Source organism: Dipodomys merriami, unplaced genomic scaffold (assembly GCF_024711535.1).
Source record: "Dipodomys merriami isolate MVZ:Mamm:240054 unplaced genomic scaffold, mDipMer1.0.p SCAF_124, whole genome shotgun sequence".
Lineage (NCBI taxonomy): Eukaryota > Metazoa > Chordata > Mammalia > Rodentia > Heteromyidae > Dipodomys > Dipodomys merriami.
This window is the reverse complement of record NW_027202538.1, coordinates 2,117,364-2,142,463: the sequence shown is the minus strand read 5'-3', so window position 1 is coordinate 2,142,463 and position 25,100 is coordinate 2,117,364. Positions and strand designations below refer to the sequence as shown.

The window sequence follows — 25,100 nt, the reverse complement described above, 5'->3', positions numbered from 1 at the left end:
TGAAGATCCTAGGAAAATTGTTCCATGTATAGGAACACTAATAGGATGTTTGAAATGTACTAATTGAATTACTGATTAGCTAGTCATTCTATAAGTTTGTATGCAATAAATACAGGTCATTGATTAATTTAATATTTATTAAGTCTTGTACTGTGATTAATTAATGGAGGCATAATTTTAGACCAAATAATTGGTAGTAGTAGAATATATAAAAGTAAAATATAGACATCACTTTATATAGAGTTATACACTAGAATCTACATAAATGTCTATCTGTCTCTGCATACATTTATGGATGCATATACATACGTAAATACACACATACACTGAAATCTACACATCTATGTGTTTATATAGTGGCCACTCCTAGGGCTTGATCTCAGGTCCTCAATGTTGCCCGATAACTTCACTTGCATCAGACTGGTGTGCTAATATTGACCCATTCATAAAGTGGGCCTTCTAGGCCCAGAGTTCAAACCACAGAACTGCCAAAAACTTAATCCTGATGGAAGAAGCCAATTGTCCCACTTGATTTCCTAATTGGTGAAAATCCGGGGTCTCAGGAATGATGTCTAATACACAGGCAAATTTATGTCCTATGTAATAGGATGTAAAAAATATTATATGTGTAATCATACTCACTAAAATATATAATAAATAAAACAAAATAAAATGAATAACTACACTAACTGCAATATGCAGTAAACATGTGTATGTAAATATAAATCATGTATTTAAAATGTATACGAGTGCTAGGACTTGAATTCAGGCTCTGGAGACAGGCCTGATTTTCTTGTCTTCCAGCATGATGACCTCCCCCTTCCCCCACAATGCTGCAGATTTACCCAGACCCTGAGTTCAAATCCCAGGCTTGGCAGAAAAAAATGGCATGAATTCCAAGCCAAGGAGCCTCAAAAAATATTTTAGATATTTTTAATGTATGTATGTATGCATATATGTATATATGTATGTATGTATGTATGTATGTATGTATGTATGTATGTATGTATGTATATATGTATGCATTTTTATTTTGTCAAGCACAGGGCTTGAACTCAGGTCGCAGCAACTCTGCCTCAGCTTCAATCACTCTAGGCTAGGGTGCAGCCACTGGACCCACAGCCAAACCTGGGTTCCTAGGCCCCAAAGGCTGACAGAAAAAAAAAAAAAAAACACTAGAAAAAAAAAAACTCGGCAACTTGCATATGGCTGCAAGTTTTACATTTGTTTTCTTTGCAAGGTGACCTTCCTGGGTCTGAATGACACAGTTGAAAAGTGTTGGTAACCTAGCATTGCTGAAGGCTGGCGGGCTATCAGGGAAGCCATAGGCCAACATGGCAACATAGGCCCTGGGTGGGAAGCCCGGTCCTGACCCTTACCAATGGTGGGAGATCCTAAAAGTCTCTTTCCTATTCATAGGAATACTGATGGAAGGTTATGAATGTCAAGGTTAGAGTGATTTTAGGAGGCCAATGGAGTTTAATGAATATTTTTGGCACACTAAAAGAATACTATTAATTACATGGATGCAATTATTTTGGAACAGTGGTTGATTTAATTAATAATTCAATAAGGATGAAAACAATATTAATTACATGGAGGCATAATAAGTACCCAAGAATTGGTAGGAATGTAGCATATATAACTGAATATTGTATAGACATCTCTGGCACTCTATAAAGATCTATATTTATTTGTGCACTACCATCTACATGTTAATCTGTTCTTATTTTTCAAACCCTGGGGCTCGATCTCAGGTGAGGGAAACTACTTGTGGGCTCAATATGCACCAGGCTGGCATGCTGACACTCACCCATTCATGAATTGGGCCTTGTAGGCTGTGAGTTCAGATGCCAGCACTCACAAAAATTGAATCGTGGAGTAAGAAGCCCATGGTGACACATGTTTTCCTTTTCTGTGAAAGTCCTGGATGTCAGATGTGAAGTTTCATACATAGGCAAATCTATATCCTCTGTAATAAATGTAATAAATATTCCATGTGTAATAACAGTCAATAAAATAAATGGCAAATAGATGAATGAAACAAAAAATTTAATGAATAGCTACACTAAGCACAATATTGAGTCAACAGATGGGGCTCTATTTCAGGGCCTGGAAACTGGCTAGGAGCTGAATTGGCTGCTGTGCTTACTATCACCCATTCATGAACTTCTAGACCCTGAATTTAGATCCCAGCACTGCCAAAAGTATAATCTTGGAGTGAGAAGCTAAGCATGACATGTTTTCTTTTTCTTTGAAAGTGCTCAGTGTCAGGTAGGATGTATAATTTGGATGCAAATCTATATGCTATGTAATAGGATGTCATAAATGTAATAAATGTCATAGGTGGAATAATTGTCACTACAATAAATGATAAAGGGTTGAATTAGTGAATCATTCTAGATTAAATTAGATGCAACAATTATAGGAAGTGTATTAAGTTTTATTAATATTTTATTAAGCATTACCAGAATAAAAATTACATGGAGACATAATTAAATATCGAATTATAGGTAGTGACACATGATGCATAATTTAATTATATAAGACATCTGTCTCATTCTATAAAATATGTAAATATATATGTGTATATGTACATATATGATAAACAATAATGGGATATTGAGTAATTATTAATTAATGCTTTATTAATTGTTCAACTGGGACGCATCATTAAATGGAGACATAATTTAATATCTAATAATTGGCAGTAATCCCTGCAACTACTGCTGCCTCCTTCTTGCCCTCATCGCTGGCCTGTCAGTGCCAAAAAAGGCCTCCAGGAGAACCCCTCCACCCCTGCACCAATGTGTCCTGTACTTCCAGTGACTCCTGGTGGTCAGTATGATCTACATGACCACAGAAGAGCATGAGGATATATGTTACACACAGACATGAAGAACTAGTATGATGGCTTGACCTTCATGGCCTCTGAAAATGGAGGTTTGACCTGCATAAGTTTTGCTTCACTATGAATTTTCTATTTTCACACTGAACACCATATACTTTCCTTGTGATTCCTTTATTGGTTTTTGTCTTATTCTCTCAAAACAAGTCTATTATCATAGGCTGATACTATGTCTCTGGTGATGGCACCAGCAGATCCAAGTGGAAAGGGAAGTGGGACATAGAGTACCCATCCTTTCCAAAAGAGTCCACCACAGGTCAGAAGAACAAGTCTTAGGAGAGTGGGCACAGCTGATGCTTCCCTCTCTGAAGCATGGCTCAAGTTTGGAGAGGGATTTCAGGACATCTGAAATATTGAATTATTGAAATATTGAATTATCTCCAAGACCAAAGAAACAACCACATCTAGTAATTGAGCTCACAAGTATACCATGGAGATCCAGTGAAAATGATCAATCAGATGAAGATAGGACACTGTTTAAAATACAGAGAAACAATGGGATTGGCACTATTGGCAGGAACAATTTGTGTACAGAAAGAAGATAGGGCCAAGGGAGATGAACTGCAGTTGATTGACTAGAAAATGGACAGTGACAGAGAAGAAACCAGTAAAGGCAATGAATGTGAAGATGGAGAGGGTGCCATGGAAATTTCAGATGGTGCTTCTAGTGCAAGTAGTTATTCTTTGGCAAGTGATAGTAGGAAACCTGAGCTTCCTAAGGCAGGACCTGACTTTATTGCCTAGCTGGACTAAAAGTGAAGATCCTCCTGCCTCACATTCCGGAGTTCTAGGATAACAGTCATGCATTACCACATTCCTGTTTGAAACATTTAACTTTCATGTTAGATTATTTCTTTTTCACCTGTGGCCTTTATAAGCCTGATTTCGACATTTTTGGACCTTGGCGTGAACATTTGTCTGGATTATGAGGAAACAATAATTATTCCAACAGTTTCCAATATTGAAACACCCACTCCTTGGGTACTTGTCAACTCACTGTGTTCATCTGGCCTGTGTGGAGATTGTCCATTCTGCTCTGGTCCTTAAGAGGTCTGCAAGATTCTCAGCTGTGTACTAGAAGAACACAGAGATGGAGAGTTTTAGATAGCAATGAGAAAAAAGAAATTTACTTCACTGAAACTCTATTATTTGCCTTATTTTTGCCTGTCATATTTACCTTGCTCACAGTTTACATTCTTTTATGGTATAATGAAGTAATAACATTTATTTTCCTCAGCATTTAAGTTTAATTCTTTGTTTTCATTGAGACAAACTTCTAAGAAAGAACAACTAATCTCATGTTCATTTCCACAAATGGATGTTTTTATTTTCATATTCCCTTGTAAGACAATAATTCTTGGTGTGGCAAGTCAGGAAATAGAAATAGATTAAAATTTTAAACATGATACATTTATTTGTGATGTCAGTAAGCTTTGGAATTTTAGTCACTAAAATGTGTTTGACTACTACGTTTACTCTTGCCCACTCTGGTGAGAGCATCCTTAATTACTAAGTTATTAACAAGTGAATGGATTGCCAGACAAACTTTGAGAGTTTTTGTTTTCTTGGCAGACCATTAAACATTTCTTTAGAGGAAAAAATACCACACTATTTCTGCTCTTCATAGAGTCTACTATACTTCAGTTAATTCATCTGTAACTATTAGCATACAACTGAATGTATTTGCTTTTGGGTTTATTGGAACATTCTAGCAGCCACAAATAAGGGAAACCATGCAGCTTGTGTTCTCTGGGTCTGGATTACTTCCCATAATATAATTCTTTCCCAGTCTTTCCACATTATTACAAATGGTAGTCTATCATGCTCTCTGACGGATGAGTGGGATTTCTCTCTGTTTGTGTGTGTGTGTGTGTGTGTGTGTGTGTGTGTGTGTGTGTGTGTGTGTGTGTGTTCATACATACATTTATATATATGTATATATGTATATATGTACATATACACACATATATGTATATATATTTATATCTATATATACATATATGTATATAAAATGTGGTATACATGTATGTAACCTCATACATACATACATATATATGTATGTATGTAACCTCATACATACATACATATATATATATATATATATGTAACCTCATACATGTATACCACATTTTATTGATCCATTCACCATTTTAGGGTTTTCTGGGTACTGGAAAGTGAGAGACAGGAGCCTTATCCCTCTGTTTGTGGGAAGACATGAACTCTTGTAGCAACAGTCCTGAGCCTTGTTACCCTTTTTTATGGCCTGAAGTGGTAAAAGCTGATCGACAATTTGTTCACTTTTGCAATTCCTGGGGCCTGAACTCAGTGCCTGTGCACTGTCCCTAAGCATTTTTTGCTTAAAGCTAGCATACTAACACTTGAGCCTCTGCAACACTTCCAGCTTTTTCTGGATATGTGGTTACTGAAGAATCAAACTCAGGGCTTCATGCATGCTAGGCAAGCACTCTACCACTAGGCCACCTTCCCAACCCAATATTTTATTTTTTAAAAAACTAACATGTAAAAGAAACAACTACATGAGCAACTGTATTACAGGAGGCAAGCTCCATGACTAGAACCATGACTTCCCTGGCCAGAAACCTGGGAGACCAGGCCTTTGCCACAAGTCTCCTGTGAGGTCAGCTTCCAACCACTGAGTATCATTTCATTGGCCTGAAAGGAAGGAGAGTGTTGAGATGTGAAACATGATGCAAGCAGACAGAGGAAGCCTCATCCCCCAATGTCAACAATGAGGATGGTTACTCACAAACCCCAGATCCTGTGGCACATGTGCTAGTAGACACTAATTATGAATTGTGTAGAGTCATGATCCAATGGGCAGATGGGTTGAGTTATTATGAGAAAGACATAACCTCATTCAGAATCATATGGACTCCAAAAATGTGAACTAGAAAAGGTCTACTTTGTGTTTGAGGTTATTGTTTTAACTTCCTTTATCTGCACTCTGTCCTCTAAAGTCAGCTCCCATGTGTGAACTCTTCATATGCAAGAAAATGAGCCATAAATAAGGCCAAGTAATTGTTAATCTTATGGAAGTGAGCCAGGCATAGAATGGCTGTCTGGGGTTTCTTTTCCTCTCTGAGTTACAAAAAGTGACTTGTTCCTGAGACAGAGCCCATGTTCTAATGGCTGAGCTATTACTGCTGGATATCAAATTTCACCATGTGGATATAACTATAAGAGACAAAGCAGCCAGGACTTTGATGTTCCCAAAATTATTGCCATGCTGAGTGAGTCTGACACATGACTTCGAATGACTGCATGAAGGAAGTGAACATTCTTTTGTTTTTACAACATGTAATAGTGTATAAATCGATACATCACTTTACACTGACTTTAATTTTGTCCCAGGTTTTCATTTTGGTTTCAGAGGAAAGTGTCTGGATTTACCATTCCAACAACAGGCTCCCAGATGCTCATGCAGGGTGAGGAGGGGAGAATGGGTCGAAATGATGACTTCCTTCTGTGTTTCCCTGGCAGTGCTGAAAATCAGACCCAGAGCTTCTGGGCTTCAGGTAAACAAGCAGTGGGTAGAGTCTCCCTTCTCAAGAGATGAAATCTTCATGAAAATTGCCCACAGGACACTACAGTTTCCACTGCTTTTTTACTTCCACGCAGTGCACATAGCACACGAACTAATGCTGGAGGGCACAGGTATGGCTGACTCACCACCCTTCAAGAGAGGCAAGAAGGATGAACACAGTGGCAGGGGACCTGTTCCTCAGCAGAAAGCCTTGCAAGGTTCTGAACATCACCCTAAGTGAGGCTGGCATTTGAGCACAGTCTTGGACAGATCATAAGCATCTGAAGAGTGTGGAATGTTCTGCTAATCCACAGGTTGACTAAGCAGCCTGTCCTTGGGGGAAAAGGATCTACTATAAGTAAACATTTATCAGAAATCTCACTAAACCTTGTTCTTTATATTAAGTCAGTTCTTCAAGGCAGACAAGTGAGAGTGGATAAAGGAGAAGGGCCCTAGGACCACTGCATTTTCCCATCTTAGAGCATCATTTTCTTTCTCAACATATAGTAGGGAAGCCACAGCCTAGTCCTGCTAGCCAATAGAAGTATATTCTCAATAGTATATGCCAATATGTTCAGGTCCAGATAACTCAGTGATAGTGGTTCCACTCTGTTCTCTCAGTAACTTCTCTTTTTTGAGATAGGGTCTAATCTAAGTAGGACTTTGGGCTAAGCTACCTTTGTATGCAGATCATAGGCATGTACCACCATGCCTAGTCTCATTACTTCTTTTTTGTTTTCTGCCCTTTGAAAGTCAGCCAATAGCTCTAACATCGTTCTCTTCCATTACATTCTATTCATGCCCTTATCTGGTTCTCTCCATCTGGTCTAACTGGAGCCATCTGTCTCTAGCCAGCACACTGTCATGGTGGTCCATCTTCCCAGCTAGCTCCATACACATCTGTTTGTTACTAGGGAGTCTTTCCTGACTTGTGCTTTTCACTTTTCCAAATGACTGGATGTGCAAGACAATAAAAGGAGTTCCTGAATTTTGCCAAGAGTGTGAATGACATGACTGATTCAAGGCTGTTAACCATTTTCTTTTCTTTTCTTTTCTTTTCTTTCTTTCTTTTTTTTTTTGGTCCGGTTGTAGGGCCTGAACTCTGGGCCTGGGCGCTGTCCCTCAGCTCTTCAGCTCAAGGCTAGTGCTCTACCATTTGAGCCACAGAGCCACTTCTGGCTTTTTTTCTTTTTGCTTATGTGGTGCTGGGGAATCGAACCCAGGGCCTCATGCATGCAAGGCAAGCACTCTACCACTGAACCACCTTCCCAGCCCCTTGTTAACCATTTTCCACTTAAACACACAAGCAGTGGGCCAGGATTGGTGGCTCATACCTGTGATCTTAGCTAATAGGTAGGCTTAAATCTGGAGGATGGTGGCTCTGAGACCAGCCTAAGCAGAAAAGTCTTGAGATCCCACCTTCAAAATAATCGCAAAAGAAGGTCTGGAAGTATGGCTTACGGTGAGCATACAATATGAGCAAGAGCTGTCATAGTATAGGTCACCTTGTGCTGCTTGTAGCACAGGTCCTTTAGTCCCAGGTCTGTACTAATAACATCTCTTCAATTCCAACTTTGTGTATGTGTGTGTATGTGTACAACTTCACGTACTCATTCACTTGTTGTGTACACTGATAATATTAAGTTGCACGTGCTTATGTTGCAGAGACTTCAAACTAATTTTTATCTTTCCAAACACAATGAACCATCAAGAATTCTACCACTGTCAACATTCATTACAAAGATTCCACTTCCAAAATGCCATTTGGTTAGATGGTGTTTACCTATCCATATTTACTTAGTCTTTCCTCTAGTTGACCCTCATCCTCCCATACCATTGCACCTCCACACATTCCCCCAGATTATTGTTTACAATGATCTTAACATTTTCCTGGAAATAAGGATTCTTTAGTGGTAGAATTAGCATTTAATTGCTAGCAAGTCAGCTTCTTCAGTAATAACTCACAATGAGCTTAAAGATCTACCCTTAATCAGGTAGGGATAGGTGGACACAGCATAGTAAAATGGACAAAAAAGCATTTCAATGCCAGGTGGACCACTATGGGACCTGATGCGACACCATCATGTGCTAAACATGGACATCCCAGGTGAGGGCAGAATACTCTCTTGTACGTGTGGGACTCCTGGATATCAGGAAAGTAGGAGGCTGAGACCTGAGTCCAACCCTTACTCTTCTCAAATTGCTGGCAAAGTTTCAGAAAAACTCAGTAATCTGCCCAAGGAAGGTATGCTAGGCTACAGGTGAAGAAAGACAGGAGCCTAAAACGTGGCATGCAATTTCTGAGAATACACCTTCATACTTACTAAGAACTTATGAGCTTATAGAAATTGATTTGTTGTGGTCAGACAGTGTGGGTATGCAAGCCAAGGAGGGGACTGGCCACTTCCTTACAGTATCATCCTATAGTGACAAGAAGAGGAAAATAACCCCAAATGGGACTGCACTGGTCATCTACTTGATGTCAAAGTATTGGGGCTGAACAGTACTGAGTGTTAACCTGGACTGCTGGTCAGAGAGCTGGAAAAGTAGGGAGTAGGATGTGAATTGAATGATAAATAGAGGGATGGGTTGATGGAAAGAATTGTCAACTGCAACATCACATTCAGATCTACCAGAGATCTCTCATAAAGGGCCAGTACAGTCAACCATATGAACCCATTAGCACTGGTCATTCTTGTTTGCTAGCAATCACTTTCTGACTTATCAGACATACACACACACCCCAAATGGCCATGGTTTGGTGGACACAGAGGGCTAGAATATAAATGTCAGTAAATGCCTGACATGTTAGCAGAGAGTATCAAAGTTTAGCCACCCTGCATTGTTCATTCCCAAGATTCTCAGCCTGTTAGGTCCTTGTGGCAAACTCAGTGCTCCAATGGGAAGAGAAGCTGCCTCCAGGCCTCCCTTTCTTATCCTCCAGGTCTCAGAAGTCCCCAAAAGGCTGGTCTGGAGGTGTGGGGGAATAATGCAGGCAAAGCCCAAGTGTTGGAGACTCCAATTCATAGCAATGATAGGGTGCTGCAGAGCTCTGGATTGTGTTGTGCCTCCAAGGGAAGGAGGCACTGTTGGCACATGAGTGCATCAGGGCTTCCTGATCCTCCCTGCCCAACAGCAGCTGTTCTGGATTGAGCAGCACACTGGGATGGGGTATGAGGCACCCTGGGGACAAGTACCCACCAGTAGAGGGATGGATAGGGCAGGTAAATCTACAGAGAACAGTGCCAGTACTGGGCAGCTGTGCTCTTTTATCAACTTCTCCACATTTCAGTTTTCAAAAACAACTTAGACTTTAGAGTAAGTTTCAACCTATGGAAAATTTACACAAGTGTGTTTCCCTCACTGCCCTAGCTCTCCCTTGATTCACATGTCATAAAACATGTTAATCAAAGTCAGAACATTTCCACTGAAGCCATAATAGTCATTAAACACAAACCCCGTACCAACCTCAACATTGCCTCCTTCTGCCCTTCTCTCACTCAGGAGTCCATCTGGTCCTGCAGATCGTTGCTCTCCTCTCCTTTGAGGGGCCAAAGTTCCAACTAAACCTCCATCCTTGGCCATTGTGAGGGGTTCTGCTCAGCATTTGCTGTCTTGGTAAGCATAGATTGAGGGATGTCGATGGACTGTTCCTCTTTGGCAGGAGCCTACAGAGCAACAGATGCTGCAGCCATCTCAGTGAATCACACTGGGGCACCGAGGTCACCATGCTTAACCTTGTTCATGGTACTCGTGTTAGAACTCAGAGTATTGTACTTGCTAGGTAGGTGAGCTATATTCCTATTTTGTGCTGGTCATTTTTTAGTTATGGTCTTGCTTCCTATCCAGGTACATGCCTGGGCCTGGACTCACCTATTTTAAGCTTCCTGTTGTAGTGAAGTTGATATTAATTGATAGCTTAAGAGGAGATGTCACCCAGTTTTTGGCTTGGGATGGCCCTGAATAATGATCATCCAAATCTTAGCATCTTAAATAGTTAGGATTACACATGTGACTCCCAGCTCCAATGTGCCTTCCTTCTCAACCCTACCAACTCAGCAGTGACTGACAGCTTCCTCTCCTCAGTTACTCTTACCCTCTGGAATTTCAGAGAGGAGACACACATTTTCTTCTTCATTGTACTCTAATTGCTCCAAAGATTGCCTGAAATTGTACTATCTCCCCTCATTGTAGGCTCCCCAAGGAAGTGATACCCTTGGATACTGGATATTTCTACATGAGGAGGTAAACTTAGCTGTGAACCCCAAAGGGAGATCCTGTTACTTCAGCTGTGGGCTGTCAGTTCCTTCTGCAACTCCCTCAGCTACAGTCATTTTCCATGACACAATTGTCTTCCTGCACTCCCCACACTGATGGGTACAAAGACAGCATCATGCCAATTGGCCAGGTCAAACTATGGGACACTCAGTGGTGGAGCTGGAGGAGTTGCACTTGTCCCCTATCCAATCTGACATCCAGTCCCTCTCTTCAACAGAATTCAATCTTTGTGGATTCTCTTCTCTGCCAACACTCTCAGTCTGTCTCTAGAACTAAGGAACAAGGTATATGTAATTGAGAAAACACAAACACAATCTCTCATCATGAATGGACCAATTTAAATAGTGAAAAAATGAACCACAAAATTATACTGAACCCCTCTCCCTGCTTCTTTTATTTGTGCAAGTTTGCTCCCTAATTGCTTTTGTGTGTTTGTTGGGGAAGGTGTGTGGGTACGGGTGCGGGGGATATTGTGTATAATAGGACTTGAACTCAGGGCCTTTGGCTCTTAACCTAGCTCTTTTTTGTTCAAAGCTGGCACTCTACCATTCCAGCCACTGATCCCTAGTGGCTTTTTCCAGGCTAATTGCAATAAGAATCTCTTGGGTTTCTCTGCCTACAATGGCTTCAAACTGCAATTCTGGTATCAGCTTCCCAAAAGGCTAGTGTGTGAGCCACTAGTGCATGGCCTCCCACTGCCACTTTAAAAGGGCAGCTTTTAAAGTGAAGTAAAAGAAAATTCTTGATTGAAAACTGGGTATCAGTGTGATTTAGGTAAATCTGGAGGCTCCTCATGGGAGGAAAGGCCTTCTCCTGGGAAGTATTACAGCACTACATGAACCAAGTGGGTTTGATGAAATGTCCCCAGAGAACATACAAGATACCCTGAGTGAAACAACACCCAAAGCACAGGTTCTTAGGACATTGTCTAAAATAAGTTTTTAACCAAGGTGCTCACAGATGTGCCTCCCATATCCTTGGGAAAGATATCAGTAGAGCAGCCATCTGGATTCTGTCCTACGGGGGTACAAGGTGTTTGGAACCAAGCCTTTTCCTTGGTCCAAACCACATCACAAAGAGGCCATGTGGATGCTCCTAGTCCAATGGCTGGGCCTTTTACTGCTACAAAATTAGGTTTCTTAAACTGGATGAAAGTATTCACTAAGTTTCTAAAGTTAAAAAAGTACACAGGGAACAAGTAAAAACATTGCATATGTGAGCAGATGACAAAAATCTATTCTAGATTGGAAGTTGCCAAGCAGAAACTATGCAAATCATAAAAATTAAGATTTCTTAAAAAGCCTCCTCCCAGAAAAGGTAGATTGTGGATCTACCTGCTGCAGATTGTAAAGGCTTACCTACAGCCTGGATATTACACAGGTGTCGCTGCTACCACCAGTTGTAGGTGACATAGCCAGAAGGGCTTTCATATTTACAGTGGCTCTTGGCCACTCTGACTATTGCATATAGCATTTCCAACTTTCTCTCTTTGAAGACCCAAGGATCATACTGACTTTAGGGAGTTCTTGTATCCAAGAAAAGGGAAAATTCAGAGTGAACTTGGCACTAAGATTGTCTGGTACTGACTGAAGGGTTATTGACTAAGGGATATAACCTGCCCCTGCAAGGAGACTTTACACATTGAATTGGAAACACGTATTTTCTAAGGTCTTATAAACTGGACTAAATTAACTTATGGACATGGAGATAAGCTAATTTAAGACATAAGGTTGGAAATAAAGATCAGCAAGCATCTCAATGCCTGTATCCCATTATGTGTTGTTGGATGCTACTGCCACAGGAAATTGGAGAGCAAAGCAGACATGGGAGAGGGAGGCCTTTGCAGGGGACAAGACCTTGCCATAAAACACAACCAATGCTGTGCTGGAGTTTGTTTTATAGGCTTTGTAGTTCCAGGGAGGTTGATGCTATACTATATAGGGAATCTGCTTCTTCCTCCCCACCATACAGCTGATTCTGTTTTCAGAGGTAGTCTCTTGTTCTGATTTCACAGAGTAGATCAAAGCATAAACTTATACCTACATACATATAAAGTGATTCTTTATAGGTAGTTTGAGCCTGACCTTTGAAGAATAACTAAAACTTTTCATATACAGAGTTCTAAGCCAGAGCTTGACTGACAACAGCTATTGAGGCACTTCCTACTAGTTCCTCATCCTCTGAATACTATCAAGATGGAATATAGTGCTGCATCTCCCCTCCCCCTCCCTTCCCCCCCCCCCCCCGTGCAAGTCCTGCAGTTGAATTCAGGGTCTTCTGCTTAGTTGGCTGGCACTTGAATACTTGAATCACACTTTCAGTCCTGTTTGTACTAATCATTGGAGGCTCAATTTTAACAGACTTTTCTAATTGATCTGGTCTTAACACAAATCCTCTGGATGTATCTCAGACTTTTGAGTAGCTAGAATTACAGATGTGAGTCACTGCTTCCAGCTAGATTATATTGTAAGGAGGGAGGTTGGGAGGTTTGTAAGGAACACAGGAGAACAGGGCTTGCAGATGCAGCAGATTCCAGCAACTGGTGTGAGGTGTAGTCCATTAGGTGAGGCCAACCTCATCTCAGCCTTGCCAATTGTCCCCAAGGTAAGTAATGTTTTGCATTATGCAAGAATTGATCCTTTAAAAGAATAAGCCACACTAATATCTAAGGTTTCTAAATGAGATGGCCCAAGGCATTATTCGAAAGCTCACAATGGAGTTTAACAATAAAGCTGTGGTACATGAAAACATAAGAATAAAAAAACTGTCCATGATTCCATGCTTCTCCCATGATATATTTGTACATACATAAAAAAATTCTCATCTCAAGTCCAAAGAAACACAGGTCCCATGGTTTCCCTTATTTGCAATGACTAGTATATGTCTGAGACAAGCAGAAATGTTCAGAGGAGTTGATGTTAGGTGAAATGAATCCCAAGATAAGGACTCATATTTTTTCTTTCTTGCTATTGTTTTAAACATATTTATAAGATGATTGTTTTGTGGTTTTTTATGTCCCTCCTCCTCAGTATAATCCCTGTTTTCACTGTATTTGATGTTGCTATAATTTGTGGAGGGGAAGGGAAAAAACAAATTGTTTAAACAGGGATACAGGTGGACCCATTGCAACAATGAGATGTACAAGACGTTATGTCAAAAAATGAATTTTACAACTCTGGCATGGTATGGGGAGGGAGATGGGAAGGGATGGTAAGGGGAAACAAAGGAGGAGGGAACAATGCTTGATAAGAAATGTACTCATTTGGGCTGGGAAGGTGGCTCAGTGGTACAGAGATTGCCTTGCATGCATGAGGCTCTGGGTTTGATTCCTCAGCACCACAGAAGCAGAAATAAAAAGCTGGAAGTGGTGCTGTGGCTCAAGTGGTTGAGCGCTAGCCTTGAGGTGAAGAGCTGAGGGACAGCGACCAGGCCCAGAGTTCAGGCCCATGACCGGACTCCCCACCCCCCAAAAAAAGAAATGTACTCATTACCTTGCTCGTGTAATTGTAACCCCTCTGTACTACATTTTCAAGATTAAAAAAAATTCTGGTTTCAAAGTCTTTGAGGAAAATCAATACCAGGATTTCAATAGGATTGATACATTGTTTTATAACTGGAATTTCAATTTTTGCCTGGAATGATAATAATGTCAAATAAAATTATGTCTCTATTTCAGAGGTCCATGCTAAATTCATCAGCAGCCCTGCTCAGAGGAAGGGTGCAATGATGATGTGTAAACTCATTTGTAAACATGAGTTGAACAGAAACTCAGTTTGTTAAAACACAGCCACCCACCAAATCTTTGTAGAAATGACCTGTCAGGAGAGACCTCTCCAGTCCACAAAGCTGTATGATCATGAACTACAAAAATCCAGCGGCAGTGTGGCTAGTGGTAGGAGATCATGATGGACCTAAAGAGGAAATGTGTACAGTTTTGTTAAGTATACATGCGGTTGTGTTTGCTAGCCATTGGGCTTGAACATAGGGCCTGTGCACTGTCTCTGAGCCTCTCTGTGCTCAAGGCTAGTGTTCTACCAACTAAATCCCAACACCACTTCCAGCTTTTTCTTAGTAGTTTATTGGAGATAAGAGTCTCATGGACTTTCTTGTCTCAGCTGGCTTCAAACTGCAATCCTCAGATTTCATCCCCCTGAGTAGCTAGGATTACAGGCATGAACCAGCAGGCCCCTGGTTTTTATACTTATCTTTTAAAACTTAATATTAAAGCCCATAAACATTAATAGGTGTACAATGCAGCATACTCAATTTGTATTTGTTCCCACTGGATTATCTGTGAACTGAGTTAAAGGCTGTCTTAGATATGGAAGGGAAGGAAAGATTTTCCACAAAGTTAGTTTTTGAAGACATTATTATTCAATAGAATTCCTTCTGAGAAGACACTTGACAAGATCAGATATTAGGTCAAACCCTCATGGAAGGGTGTAGGAATTGTCTGGGGAAACCAGGCAACAAAATTTGAATTAGGAGGTAGTGTGCTTCCTTCCTCAGCTTACTCAGCTTTATTATCTGAAGAAGAAAGGAATGAGTAGGAAGAGGTCAAGTTCTAGGGCCAGTTTACGGGTTTGTTTTGTTCTCCTCCAAATCCTGTAATATAGGAGTGCTGAGTAATAGCCTCTTCCTTTGGAAAGTCTGCACATTATCTCACTCTATCATGAGAGGAGACCTCACTTCTGTGGAGATAAGCTTGCTCTTGGGTCCTTCAGACACATAGTATGCAGACATCAAAAGTCCAATGCTATAAAGGGAACCCAAGATACTCAGTTTTATCAATGATGTAAGGGCCATTTCATGACAATGAATCTGCAAACTGGGTATCATCAATTCCAATAGTGGAAATAGCAGCCCTGGACAGTGGATGATGTAAGATGTTAATTGATCTCCATTATCACTTCCCTTTCCTTCCATTCTGAATATTTGCCACAATGAAGATCTTTGCCTCAAAAAGTTTAAGGAATTTGAGTCATGATACCACAGAAACAAGCAAAAATACAATACATAGAAATATTGTTTTGTGTAATGTCCCTCATAGGCATATAAAGTTAATTTAAATAAACTGAGTAAGAGAAAGGTTAAGTGAAACTGCTTTAAATAAGTAGTTTTTTCTGATTCTCCCATATTCCATTAAGCAAAATTATCGCTGATAAAAATACGTTTACTCAAAGCAGCAGCAATGCAGGTTTCACAGAAGCACAATGTTTCAGTTTCCTATAATATCAGCTGAGCCTTCTGTGGGATCTAGGAGAAGGACATGGCATAGGGAGGCTGGGAGAAGTAATAGGAGTGAGGATCTGATGAAAACAATCATCTAAAATCACCTAAAAGTGCATGAGATGAGGTTTCTACTTAAATATCTGTATCTATCTTTTCTCTTTCTCTAATCCCAGTACTACAAGCCTCAGCCACTGTCAAGGGCAGAGACTGGACACCTGAGGAGGGAGAAGACTGGAGAGCAGCAAGATTGGTAAGAAAAGCTCTAAGATACATAAGAGAGGACTCAGGTGGTCTCACAGAAGATGTACAAAGTCACCACTGAAGACAATGGTATGTGTGTGTGTTTCTGTGTATGTGTGTGCATATGTGTGTGTGTGTGTGTGTGTGTGTGTAAAAAGTGAGGCTTAAAGACATGCAACATATCCTGAACTATGATTTAACAATGAGCAGTGTCTACACTTTGATATGAGGTTCTGATAGTCTAGAGCAGAATTATGTCCACTGATGAAGGTTTATAATTTCAAGTCAAGTAAGAAGGCAATGCCTTCTAGCACCACATCTGAGAACTCAGAATAATAATGGGATTATAATATTTCAAACCATAGGTATGTTATTTTGGGGAATAACAGAGATGGGGGGGACTGAGATCCAAGGCTAGTCTAGGCAAAGTTTTAGCAAGCAGACCTTATCTCAACAAATTATTCTGGCTAGGTGGTTCATTCCTGAAATCCCAGCTCTGTGGGAGGTGTATGTGAGGGAAGAGCAAAGCCCAAAAATTACTTAAAATACTTAAAGCAAGATGGGGGCAGGAGGTGTGGTAGAATGCATGCCTAGCATGTATGAGGCTTTGAGTCCAATCAAACCATAATACTATTAAAACAACCCAACAGATGTAAGATGTGTTCATTAGCTGATTCAGCTTTTTTCCTCTCTACTAGAAATATTTAGAATTCGGGGAAGCATAGGAGAAGTGTACAGCACAAGTACCATGCAGCTGTACATTATCTATACAGCACTCTTAGCCAACATGCCGAGCACTTGCTGGGTTTCAGTTGTTGGCCTCTGATAAGCAGTCATTAATGTCAGACTCATAGAAAGAGCAGATGAGTTAATTGAGTCAACTGACTTAAATGACTGACATTGAAGCCTATGCAGGGCTGTGATCTTCAGTTCTAGTACTTGGAAAACTAACCCCAACCCCGATGCAAACACATTGGCTCTGCAAACCTGATTGCATCTGCCATCTTGGTGCCTTTTCTCTTTCTATCATCGGTGAGATGGTCTATGAAGTAAATTAAGTCCAGGCCACAATAGAAGATGCTGCCGGGTGCACTGAGATAGACCTGCTGTCATTGGCAGTGGCTGTTTTCAGGGCACTCAGGACTTCTTTTATCACCAGGAAGTCACCATAAGTTCCAATGATAAGGACCACTTTGGGTACAGACTACTATAAGCATTTTAAAGACCCCTCTGTATGGTATTTTCACAATAATAATCATAATAATAAAAAGAAAGCCTTTGTTTCTCTGAAGGTTACAAGAAATGGGTATTTCTGCAGTTTGAACAGCAGGTGGCACTTTTAACTACTTTACAAGTGAGTCCAGTCTGTTGTTTTTGTTATTGTTGTTGCTAATTTAGCTTAGGATAGAAACCTAAATGATATGGTGAGAGGGCAAAAAATCATTTAAAATGATCTTGGAAACATTAAAAAACCTCACCAGTGAAGAGATTGCAGTCTAAAAATGTACCAAAAATCAAGCCCTGAACTGCTTGTTCTGTATGAGTGTAGCTAGCACACAGACCTTCTGTAGGTAGCTTTCCTTGTCTGGAACAACCTACTCAAGCTGTGTACAAAGGAAAAGAAACAACACTAGAACTTAAAATTTGGAAATGCCCAGTGCATGTTGAGATGTATGCATTTCCAGAGCCTTCCTAGCACTAGGGGCTTTTGAAAAACAATCTCTTCAACAACAATCTCCTTGGCCTTTGCAAGCTGCCTTTTCAGGTATTAGTCAATATGCATACATAGAAAGCCCCCTTGCTGTGTGCTCTGCCACAACACTAAGACCATCAGTGTTGTAGGATGATAGGGAAACTTTTCCCAGAACAGAATGCAGCCATTGTTATGTTTAGCAAACAATTAACCTGTCAAACTGGGCGCCAGTGGCCCTTGACTATAAACCCAGCTACTCAGGAGGCAGAGATCTGAGTATGCCAGTAAAAATCCAGCTTGGGAAGGATAGGCCTTGAGACACTTATCTCCAAGAAACCACCAGAAAACTGGAAGTGGCACTGTGGCTCAAGTGATAGAGAGCTATACTTGAGCTGAAGAACAGAGAGACAGCCCCTAGGCCTAGAGTTCAAGTCCCATGACCAACAAAATAAAGAAAAAGAAAGAAGGAAGGAAAAAAGAAAGAAAGAAAGAAAGAAAGAAAGAAAGAAAGAAAGAAAGAAAGAAAGAAAGAAAGAAAGAAAGAAAGAAAGAAAGAAAGAAAGAAAGAAAGAAAGAAACCTGTCATGATGAGAGATATGGCAAAGCTCAAGCCTTTGCAGATAAAGACATCCTGACCTGGGAGATGGCTCAAAAACAGAGGCACTGTTACCTTCTCCTGGTAAGAACCAAAGCTCCCACTGGAGCCCATACCATTAGAATAGAGCAGATGCCCAGCACATGCCTACAGCCCCAAGTCAGTGTGGCCAGAGTGATTAGCAGCCAAGCTTCCAAGTCCCCTTTGATTCCTGCCTCCTGGGCACATGTGGGCCAGCTCAGAAGGAGGTTTCAGAAGAGCATAAAGAGCCATGAAGCAAAGCAGTCATGTAGAAACGCAAAGCACATGACTCTCACCTCTGGGATTCCAGAGTTATTCTCAGATTATTTTGTGGATAAGAAGATGTGAGTGAATCATCTTGCTTCCTGAAAAATATCTCTGTATAGGTAGGCACTCTTTGCCTCTCACTGAAATGCAACCACTTGTCCAAAGGCTGGTCTCATCTGTGGCCAAAAAATTTCCTTTTCCCAGCCATCACCCCTTTAACAGACATCTGTATGTTGGCTGATAGCACATCCATGAATGGAGATGTACCTGTGAAGGGTTTGAAACCATAGTGGTCCATGATGTCCTATCACCATTTCTCTCCCACTGTCATCTCAGAATTAGACCAGAAGCTGGTTGCAATCACAGCACATATCAACACAAGACTGTCAATACCAGAACCTTGTCAAAGTCTACTTTAAAGATACCTTTCAGTTTCAATCTATGTCTGACAGAGTATCTACCCCCTACTTTTTTGGTCTAGGATATGTGCAGCTATAAACTAGGAGACTTTTAGAGAATAAGATTAGAGAGAATGGGTCTCCTGGACAGGATCTGCTATAGGTATGACAAGTTGGAAGGAAAAAGGAAACAGCATAAGGAAATATCATTAACATGGCCAAAGTGGTCAAAAGACATCTCTCCAATGCAAGAATGTCTCTTCTTGTCAGGCCATGGCCTGGTATGGTGGTGCCACTTTACACTCTGGTCCCATTAGAGTAACATAAATGTCATGGCTTCTTCCTTCCACGGCCTAGGCTGACTACCAGAGGTTAATTCCCTGTTTCTACCTCTGCTTTCTAAAAGGGTACACACATCAAGGGGCTTTCTTCTTCCCCCCTACAAATATTCTACCAATGTTCCCTCATTTCACAACTCCTCATTGCCAATCTGGGTGCTGCTTTTCTATGAGTCCTAATGTATCCTCTCCTGAGCCTAACATTTGTTGCCTTTCCTCCTTTTGGTGCTGGGGACTGAACTGAGAGTCATGTGTTTGCCAGGGATGTACTCTACCACTGAGCTGCATCTTCACCTCTGAACTTTGTTTATCATACTTGTCAAGAACTCTATTAATTATTTGATACAATTACTAAGGTACATGAGAATAAGGGAGATGCTACACTTAGCAATTGGACAAAAAATCACCTATCTATAGGAATCACCTCCACATTAGCTTGTGTGGCAATGAATGCAGAGCTCTGGCTAGGAGAAAACAAAAGTCATGCCTGAAAAATACATGGTGGTCTACTGGTAAAATTATCAACAGGAGTTTTCTAAGGAGTGAGGCATGAGTCATTAATTATGAACCAAGAACTACTTCTTCAAAAGTGTAAAGAAACAAGCCAAAGCCACCAGAAAAGACTCATGAAAAGACTCATAAATGAGTACTTAAGAGAAAACAATAATGTTCTTAGTCAAACACTGGTAGATAGGATGGGTGGTGCCTCCATCACAGCTTGGCCTCAATCCTTAACCCACTGAGGAATGAGAGTTCCTTGGCCAGGCCTGCCTTCAGTTCTGACCCAGCAACCTTAGAAGATTTGGGGTCATCCAACCTGGTCAGTTCTAGGACTAGAGTCCTAGGGGAGTCAACACTTACTCCCTAGGACTCCCACAATGGAAGCTATTTGCACTTTGATCTCCCTGGGGCAAGGACACAAAACCTCCTTCTAGTCATAGATCACTCTCTGGGACAGTTTTACTTTCTAATGAGTGAGACCAGCTTGGCTTAAAGATCTCTATCCCACCCCTCCCTACCCTACCCCAACCTCAGGCCTGGTAGAGGAAAACTTACGGAACTTACCATCTCCCAACTTTACTAGCAACAAGGGACTTGCACCTCACCCAGAAGTACCTTTTCCTTAGAGCTTTCTATAATTTGCCATATTCCCATAGCCCTGTTTCTGAAGAAAAAGGTGCTCTTACAGGTTATTGGTGGCCATGGAGGAATGCTTGGCACAGACAACCTGCCTGGAGCCTCACTGAAAGAAGAGTGAAAGATTCTGGCAAAAAGAACCAGTGACTGATTTGGCCTCCAGTGAAAACAGAAGTGTTTACCTTTTTCCTGGCTATTGTAGGTTCTAAGCAATTGAGATTTCTGTTTCACTCACGTAAAGTAAACATACCCAACAGGCTAGATCCATCCATCCCTTATATCCTTACAACACCCTGTGGGCCTCAGACAGCTTTGACTGCTGGAAAAATGAACGTGAGAATGGGTCATTGGGACAGGCCATGTCTCCCCTCCTCTCCTTGACTTGGAAGTACTGTGTCAAGCAGTTCTGGATACACTATGGGACTAGTCAGCTTCTCAGCCTCTCACTCCCTCAAACAGCTAGAGTCACTTCTGTACTTAAAGCTCCAGACACCTTGAGAAACTACCCTGGAAACCAGGAACTTGCACTCATCCTGTGAGTGCTGCTTCATTGCCAATTGAACTCTAAACACAGGGATCAGTGTTCCTGATACTGTTTCTGGGGAATGTGACTGAAATCCCTCTGATGGGACATGAGACAAGAACCTGTGGTTGTCTGAAGGAGAAGTAGCATCTGGATCTAGTTTTCTTTCTCTTCAAACTGCTTTTTTGCTACTTGCATGCTTTTGAGAGATTGAAAACTATAAAACTGGGCCAGGGGGAAAAACAACAACATTGGCACTTGTCATCCTCCTCTTCAAAATAGCAGAAAAACCATGAATTTAATACTCCTCTTGAGTACCAGTCCTATATTGTTAAGATTAAATCCTTCTGGCCAAATTTATATTTCAAATACACTGAAAGAATAAAAAGGATTCTAAAGAAGAATAAGGGCTCAGGGTATAAAATGTATACTTCTTTATTTATACAAATAGGGTTTTAAAACAATCATATTTAAAAGAAATCTGCACTTTTACATTCACCGTCAGTGAGTTCCTGACAGAGAAGGCTGAGCATGATGATACATAGCAAGGTCCCACTGCAGGACAACAGTAGCTCAGGAAAGCACCATTTATTTGAGAAGCCGTAGGCAGGCTCTGGCATTCCTGTTGCACTGCTAGCAATGGGAAGTCTTAAACCTCTTCTTCCACAAGACTTCTTCAAATTCCCCCTGTTCATCAGCAGTGGCATCTTTGCATTGCTGGTACTTGGACACCGGGTTGTTGATGTTGCTCTCAGCCTCAGTGAACTCCGTCTCATCCATACCCTTGCCTGTATACCAGTGCAAGAATGCCTTGTGCTGCAACATGGCACTGAACTGCTCTGAGGTGTGCTTGAAGGGTTCCTGGATGGCTGTGTTGTTACCAATGAATGTGGCCAACATCGTGAGGCCATGTGGGGGGATGTCACACACAAGTGTCTTCACGTTGTTGGGGATCCATTCTGCAAAGTAGCTGCTTATTTGTTCTGCAAGTTGAGCATCTGCTCATCCACCTCCTTCATGGACATGCGGCCTCGGAAGATGGCAGCCGCTATCAGGTAGCAGCCATGGTGGGGATCACAGGTTACCATCGTGTTCTTGGTGTCAAACATCTGCTGGGTGAGCTTGGGCCCTGAAAGAGCATTGTACTGCTGGCTGGCATGGCTGGACAGGGTGCAAGGCCAGGCATGAAGAAGTTCAGGCAGGGGAAGGACACCATGTTCACAGCCAGCTTGCGCAGGTCTGCATTCAGCTGGGCAGGGAAGCACAGGCAAATGGTGACCTTGCTCATGGTAGCCAACACCAGGTGGTTCAGGTCTCCATAGGTGGGCATGGGCAGCTTCAGGGTGCAAAAGCAGATGTCATACAGGGCCTCGTTGTCAATGTAGAATGTTTCATCTGCATATTCCAACTGGTGGACAGATAAGATGGTGTTGTAGGGTTAGGTGAGGATGATAGGGTTAGGTGGATAAAGGCTCAGCCCAGCACTGGGAACTAGTGTCTGGATGTTAGGGAGGAGGGGTGCCTGTTAGCCATCTCCTATGGACTATGATGACATATCAAATATGAAGTTGTCTGGTCTGAAACTCTGGCCAAATGGTTCCGATCTCACTGAGTCTAAGGTGCCAGTGTCCAACATCTTGGGCAAGGGCATGACACTGAAGGTGTTCATGATGCTGTCTGGGAACTCCTCTCGGATCTTATTGAGAATCAGGGTGCCCATGCCTGACCTGGTGCCACCTCCCAGGGAGTAGTGCAGCTAGAAACCCTGGAGACAGCCACACCTTTCTGCTCACCACTTCCAACACTGACTCCACCAGCGCGGCTCCCTCTGTGTGGTGGCCCTTGGCCCAGTTATTGCCTGCCCTGTTCTGGCCTATCAGACACAAAGACATGATGAGACACATACTCCAGGAATAATGACTGTGTTATATGCATTGTGAAGACTATAGGCTCCTCTGAGCAACTTTGGCTATTATTTTAGATACACTTTGGTGAAATAAAGGAAATGTTTTCTTTTTTTGGGTCCAGTCATGGGCCTGAACTCTGGGCCTGGGCGCTGTCCCTCAGCTCTTCAGCTCAAGGCTAGTGCTCTACCACTTAAGCCACAGCACCACTTCTGGCTTTTTTTTTCCTGCTTATATGGTGCTGAGGAATCGAACCCAGGGCCTCATGCATGCAAGGCAAGCACTGTACTGCTGAGCTACCTTCCTAGCCCTCAGGAAATGTTTTCAATGTGTCTGGGACCCTACAAATCACCCAGGTTCTAAAGAAAGTAAAGACAATGTGGAGGAAGATACATTTTAACCCAAACCACGTGCGTACTTCTAAAAATGAGCAGAGCCTGGGGATGGGAAGGGGTCTCAGTGGTAGAGTGCTTGCCTCACATGCACAATGCCGTGGGATCGATTCCTCAACACCACATAAACAGAAAAAGCCAGAAGAGATGCTGTGGTTCAAGCGGTAGAGTGCTTGCTTGAGCTGAAGAGCTGAGGTACAGTGCTCAGGCCCAGAGTTCAAGCCCCACGACCGACCAAAAAAAAAATGAACAGAGCCTGCCTCAATAATGGAAAAGTACTTACTTTCACAGGAGGAACAGGAGAACAGAATGGTAAGAGGGAAGCTAAGCTGCAGGCACTTGTCTGCACCTTGCTCATACATAGCTGTGCTTTGATTTCTGGTGTCCTGAAGTGGTTCCCTGTTATTGCCAGGTATTTGAAATGGCCAGCAGCGCTGAAACCTTGTTGGAGGCATTCCCTGCTCGCTGTTCATTCCCTTCAGAGGCTGTTTGCAGACTGGCATTTATCTGTGCTGATTGAGTGGCCAGGGACATGACTCCCATGGACTGAAATAGGTAGGTTAGGTGAGGATGATATCTAGATGGATAAAGGCTCAGCTCAGCTCTGGGAACTGGAGTGTGCCTGGATGTTAGGAAGGAGGGGTGCCTATTAGCCATCTTCCATGGACCATGCTGACCTACTAAATATGAAGTGTCTGGTCTGAAACTCTATGGTTCCAATCTTACTGAGTCTAAGGTGCCAGGCTCTACATCCACCATGATGGCCCAAGGAACATATTTGTTGCCTGTGGGAACAAGAGTTGACTTAGGCCTATACTTGACAAGGAACTTAGGGGCAGAGCTTATGATTCTAAGTGGCTCTCAGCATTCATTACAGAAATTACAGCATTTCAGACATGGAAACAGAAAAGATATATTGAGAATGAATCACCATGCAAGAGGCTTCAGCAACTTTAAGGACGTTTGCAGTTGTCTATTTCCATGCATTTCATTCCTTTGCTTTGGGCATGGTGGCTGAAATCTCAGCTACTCAGAAGGCAAAGATGAGCATCAGGCTTTGAGTCTAATGGGGCAAAAGAAAGATGACAACACCTTTTCTTGTTGTTATTGTTCATGGTGGGGCTTGAACTCTGAGCCTGGGCTGAGTCCCTCAGCTCTTCAGCTCAAGGCTAGCACTCTATCACTTGAGCCACAGTCCCACTTTCAGTTTTCTGAGTTGTTTATTGTAGATAAGGGTCTCAGGGGCTTTCCTGCCCAGGCTGAATTTGAACCATGATTCTCATTTCTCAGCCTCCTGAGTAGCTAGGATTACTGGTGTGAGTCATCATTGCCTATCAGCAAGAACCTTTCTCTTTTTTTGTTAATTTTATTTTTATTGTAAAGGTGCTGTATAGAGGAGTTACAGTTACATGAGTAAGGAAATGAGAACATTTATTGTTGAACATTGTTACCCACTCCTTTGTTGTTCTCCCTTTCCTTCCCCAATTAAAAGTAGCTAGGTGCAGAGCACCATTGGCTCATGCCTATAATCTTAGCAACTGTGGATTTGGAGATCAGAGGATCGCTGTTCAAAGCCAGCCTCGGCAGGAAAGTCTGTGAGACTCTTATCTCCAATAAACTAATAGAAAAC

The 25,100-nt window shown here is 41.8% G+C and overlaps 2 pseudogenes; both read right to left on the bottom strand.

Annotated features, from left to right (window-relative positions):
• Positions 1 to 18,604, bottom strand: part of LOC138823855 (chromodomain Y-like protein) — a 70,272-nt pseudogene extending 51,668 nt beyond the window's left edge.
• A 3,203-nt stretch (positions 18,605 to 21,807) lies between these two features.
• LOC138823854 (tubulin beta-2 chain-like) lies at positions 21,808 to 22,909 on the bottom strand (annotated as a pseudogene).
• Positions 22,910 to 25,100: the final 2,191 nt, after the last annotated feature.